The sequence below is a fragment of the Mustela nigripes genome, chromosome 1, assembly GCF_022355385.1.
Source record: "Mustela nigripes isolate SB6536 chromosome 1, MUSNIG.SB6536, whole genome shotgun sequence".
Lineage (NCBI taxonomy): Eukaryota > Metazoa > Chordata > Mammalia > Carnivora > Mustelidae > Mustela > Mustela nigripes.
In genome coordinates this window covers 47,354,381-47,360,203 of record NC_081557.1, presented here as the reverse complement: position 1 = coordinate 47,360,203, position 5,823 = coordinate 47,354,381, and positions in this window count along the sequence as shown.

Below are 5,823 nucleotides of genomic sequence, written 5' to 3'. Positions count from 1 at the left end.
ACTGTAGGGCATTGGGAAGTGACACAAGGCAGGAGGTGGATTACCATTGCCAGCATTCAAAGGAGCTTTTGCCACTTCTGATTCAATGATCTCTAGGCTGTGGGTTGGGAGGGGAGTGGCATGGCTCCCAAACCTTCTCCATGTTGGAGGTGAGTGGCTAGAGACACTTACAACTTTTTCTCTCTACCTGTGAATGCTCTTCTGCTATATTGTAATTTTCTTCTAATTTATCTTTCTCCAGAGATATGGCAAGGAGAGACTCTCAGCCCCTTCCACATAACTCACCCAGAATAATTCTACTTTCTGTCCCTCCCATTGTTCTGAATTGCCTTAGCATTTTGTATTAAAAAAGGCTTTACCTAAAATATGTTAGAACAGGAGCTCAAGTACAGCAACAAAGCTGCCTCCTGAGGAAAGGAACAAGTCGTTCATTGCTGGAAGTGCTTATGAGTATCCGGAAGGCTACTTGCCAAGGATGAGATTTTTATTAGTGGAAGATTAAGAGAAGCCCACTTCAAATCTCAACTCTCCTTTTTAAGTTATGTTTTGTTAGTCACCACACAGGACATCATCAGTTTTTGTTTTGTTTTGTTTTGTTTTTGATGTAGTGTTTCATGACTCATTGTTTGCATATAACATCCATTGCTCAATGCAAATCTCAGCGCTCCTAACTCACCAACCGTGTGGTGGCAGTCAAGTCACCCAACCTTTGTCAAACTGCTTCCTCATCTGCAACCTGGAGAGATTGATTCCTACTTCAAAGGTTACTGTGAGGAGTCCTGATGGGGGACATTCATCTGAAGAGTACTATATGGTGCATAGCAGTGGTCAAGAAGTGTGATTTATTTGTAAGTCCCTTTTATCTGAAGCAAAGACCACCTCAGTGAGAAAATGATCTTAGTGCAGCCAGGTCTTTGGCCTGCTCTTAGTGTGCATATTATGGGGTTGATTATACAGACAGACTTACCAAGTCTGGGGCAGGGAGTGGTAGTGAAGTCTCAGGTCCTGTAGGGATTAGTGTGTGGGGAGCAAAAAGGCTGGAATATTTATCCTATTAAGGCCCTATTTGAGAGTAAAAATTCCTTAGGGATGAAGATGTTTAAAAAGACCTTTGGGATTCAGAAAGAGGTGGAAAATTGAAGTTAGAATATTTGGCTAAGGGAAGGGAGAAAATAGGGTAATACATATTTATCCTGAAAGCTTGGAGTAGATAGGAAAGGGGTGGACAGACACCTGCACACAAATAATATTAAAGGCTTTCTGGCATAGGAATACAATTTAAGAAATTTCACTTTTTCTCCTGGCCCCTTCCATGTGTCCTAGATATTTACTTCTCAATGTTTCTTTTGGCTAAACTACTTAGCTTCTCTGTCAGTTTTCACTGCAAAATGGAGAGGCAATGAATATTAAATGAGATGACATATGCAAGGCACTTATTGTGCCTGGTCTGGGCCAAGCACTTGGTAAAAAATTATTCCATTATCTAACACAATGATCATTGACTGAGCATCTACTATATGGAAAGAATTATGCTAGATGTGAGGGCATAGAGTTGAAGGATCACACCGTTTTGTTCATAGTCTGGTTTGGGATGGGCAGACGTAAAAAATTAGTTATAATTTAATGAGAACTATAGTTATAAAAAAAGACACAGGCTCATTCAGCAGAAAACAGTTAGTGCTGTAAAACTTAGCCAAATATTCAGAAGTAGAAGGTAGGCTTGGAGGAAGGTGTACATGAAGGAGAGAAGAAAGCAGGTGTAAAACATGGCACACAAAGGATAATAGGCATTTTCTGGCAACCAGTGAAGCCCAGTTCAAAGTTAACATTTAAAAATTTTATTTGACTATAGTTGACACACAACATTACATTAATTTCAGGTGTACAAAATAGTATTTCAATATCTCTATACATTATGCTATGCTCAACACAAGTGTAGCTACCATCTGTCACCACACAGCACTATTACAATATCATTGACTATATTCTCTATGTTCTGCTTTATTCCTGTGACTTATTTATACCTGAATCTCCCACTCCCCTTCATCCATTTTGCCCGTCCCCTCACCCCAACCCAATAGAACAGAGAACCCAGAAATGAACTCTTGCCTACATGACCAATTAATCTACAAAGGAGACAAATATACAATGGGGAAAAGACAGTCTCTTCAATAAATGGTGCTGGAAAAACTGGCGAGCAATATGCAAAGGAATGAAACTGGATTGCTTTCTAATACCAGACACACAAAAAACCTCAAAATGGTTTAAAGACCTAAATATGAGACTTGAAACGGTAAAAATCCTAGAAGAGAACACAGGCAGTAATTTCTTTGACATTGAGTATCAATGTCAAAGGAGCTAAGTCTCCTAAGACAAGGGAAACAAAAGCAAAAATAAAATATTGAGACTACCTCAAAATAAACTTTTGCACAGTGAAAGAAATCATTATAAAAACAAAAAGCAACATACTACATAGGAGAAGATATTTGAAAATGACATGTCCAATAATATACAAATAATGAATCATGGAACACTGCATCAAAAACTAATGCTGTCTTTCTCTGCTTGACTTATTTCGCTAAGCATGATACGCTCTAGTTCCATCCATGTTGTCGCAAATGGCAAGATTTCATTTCTTTTGATGGCTGCATAGTATTCCATTGTGTATATATACCACATCTTCTTGATCCATTCATCTGTTGATGGACATCTAGGTTCTTTCCATAGTTTGGCTATTGTGGACATTGCTGCTATAAACATTCGGGTGCATGTGTCCCTTTGGATCACTACATTTGTATCTTTAGGGTAAATACCCAATAGTGCAATTGCTGGGTCATAGGGCAGTTCTATTTTCAACATTTTGAGGAACCTCCATGCTGTTTTCCAGAGTGGCTGCACCAGCTTGCATTCCCACCAACAGTGTAGGAGGGTTCCCCTTTCTCCGCATCCTCGCCAGCATCTGTCATTTCCTGACTTGTTGATTTTAGCCATTCTGACTGGTGTGAGGTGATATCTCATTGTGGTTTTGATTTGTATTTCCCTGATGCCGAGTGATATGGAGCACTTTTTCATGTGTCTGTTGGCCATCTGGATGTCTTCTTTGCAGAAATGTCTGTTCATGTCTTCTGCCCATTTCTTGATTGGATGATTTGTTCTTTGGGTGTTGAGTTTGCTAAGTTCTTTATAGATTCTGGACACTAGTCCTTTATCTGATATGTCGTTTGCAAATATCTTCTCCCATTCTGTCAGTTGTCTTTTGATTTTGTTAACTGTTTCCTTTGCTGTGCAAAAGCTTTTGATCTTGATGAAATCCCAGTAGTTCATTTTTTCCCTTGCTTCCCTTGCCTTTTGCGTTGTTCCTAGGAAGATGTTGCTGCGGCAGAGGTCGAAGAGGTTGCTGCCCGTGTTTTCCTCAAGGATTTTGATGGATTCCTTTCGTACATTGAGGTCCTTCATCCATTTTGAGTCTATTTTTGTGTGTGGTGTAAGGAAATGGTCCAATTTCATTTTTCTGCATGTGGCTGTCCAATTTTCCCAGCACCATTTATTGAAAAGGCTGTCTTTTTTCCATTGGACATTCTTTCCTGCTTTGTCGAAGATTAGTTGACCATAGATTTGAGGGTCTATTTCTGGGCTCTCTATTCTGTTCCATTGATCTATGTGTCTGTTTTTGTGCCAGTACCATGCTGTCTTGATGATGACAGCTTTGTAATAGAGCTTGAAGTCCGGAATTGTGATGCCACCAACGTTGGCTTTCTTTTTCAATATCCCTTTGGCTATTCGAGGTCTTTTCTGGTTCCATATAAATTTTAGCATTATTTGTTCCATTTCTTTGAAAAAGATGGATGGTACTTTGATAGGAATTGCATTAAATGTGTAGATTGCTTTAGGTAGCATAGACATTTTCACAATATTTATTCTTCCAATCCAGGAGCATGGAACATTTTTCCATTTCTTTGTGTCTTCCTCAATTTCTTTCATGAGTACTTTATAGTTTTCTGAGTATAGATTCTGTGTCTCTTTGGTTAGGTTTATTCCTAGGTATCTTATGGTTTTGGATGCAATTGTAAATGGGATTGACTCCTTAATATCTCTTTCTTCTGTCTTGCTGTTGGTGTAGAGAAATGCAACTGATTTCTGTGCATTGATTTTATATCCTGACACTTTACTGAATTCCTGTACAAGTTCTAGCAGTTTTGGAGTGGAGTCTTTTGGGTTTTCCACATATAGTATCATATCATCTGCGAACAGTGATAATTTGACTTCTTATTTGCCGATTTGGATGCCTTTAATTTCCTTTTGTTGCTAGGACCTCTAGTACTATGTTGAATAGCAGTGTTGATAATGGACATCCCTGTCGTGTTCCTGACCTTAGCGGAAAAGCTTTCAGTTTTTCTCCATTGAGAATGATATTTGCGGTGGGTTTTTCATAGATGGCTTTGATGATATTGAGGTATGTGCCCTCTATCCCTACACTTTGAAGAGTTTTGATCAGGAAGGGATGTTGTACTTTGTCAAATGCTTTTTCAGCATCTATTGAGAGTATCATATGGTTCTTGTTCTTTCTTTTATTGATGTGTTGTATCACATTGACTGATTTGCGGATGTTGAACCAACCTTGCAGCCCTGGAATAAATCCCACTTGGTCGTGGTGAATAATCTTTTTAATGTACTGTGGGATCCTATTGGCTAGTATTTTGTTGAGTATTTTCGCATCTGTGTTCATCAAGGATATTGGTCTATAGCTCTCTTTTTTGGTGGAATCCTTGTCTGGTTTTGGGATTAAGGTGATACTGGCCTCATAAAATGAGCTTGGAAGTTTTCCTTCCATTTCTATTTTTTGGAACAGTTTCAGGAGAATAGGAATTAGTTCTTCTTTAAATGTTTGGTAGAATTCCCCCGGGAAGCCGTCTGGCCCTGGGCTTTTGTTTGTTTGGAGATTTTTAATGACTGTTTCAATCTCCTCACTGGTTATGGGTCTGTTCAGGCTTTCTCTTTCTTCCTGGTTCAGTTGTGGTAGTTTATATGTTTCTAGGAATGCATCCATTTCTTCCAGATTATCAAATTTATTGGCGTAGAGTTGCTCATAGTATGTTCTTATAATAGTTTGTATTTCTTTGGTGTTAGTTGTGATCTCTCCTCTTTCATTCATGATTTTATTTATTTGGGTCCTTTCTCTTTTCTTTTTGATAAGTCGGGCCAGGGGTTTATCAATTTTATTAATTCTTTCAAAGAACCAGCTCCTAGTTTCGTTGATTTGTTCTATTGTTTTTTTGGTTTCTATTTCATTGATTTCTGCTCTGATCTTTATGATTTCTCTTCTCCTGCTGGGCTTAGGGTTTCTTTCTTGTTCTTTCTCCAGCTCCTTTAGGTGTAGGGTTAGGTTGTGTACCTGAGACCTATCTTGTTTCTTGAGAAAGGCTTGTACTGCTATATATTTTCCTCTCAGGACTGCCTTTGTTGTGTCCCACAGATTTTGAACTGTTGTATTTTCATTATCATTTGTTTCCATGATTTTTTTCAATTCTTCTTTAATTTCCCGGTTGACCCATTCATTCATTAGAAGAATGCTGTTTAGTCTCCATGTTTTGGGTTCTTTCCAAACTTCCTTTTGTGGTTGAGTTCTAGCTTTAGAGCATTGTGGTCTGAAAATATGCAGGGAATGATCCCAATCTTTTGATACCGGTTGAGTCCTGATTTAGGACCGAGGATGTGATCTATTCTGGAGAATGTTCCATGTGCACTAGAGAAGAATGTGTATTCTGTTGCTTTGGGATGAAATATTCTGAATATATCTGTGATGTCCATCTGGTCCAGTGTGTC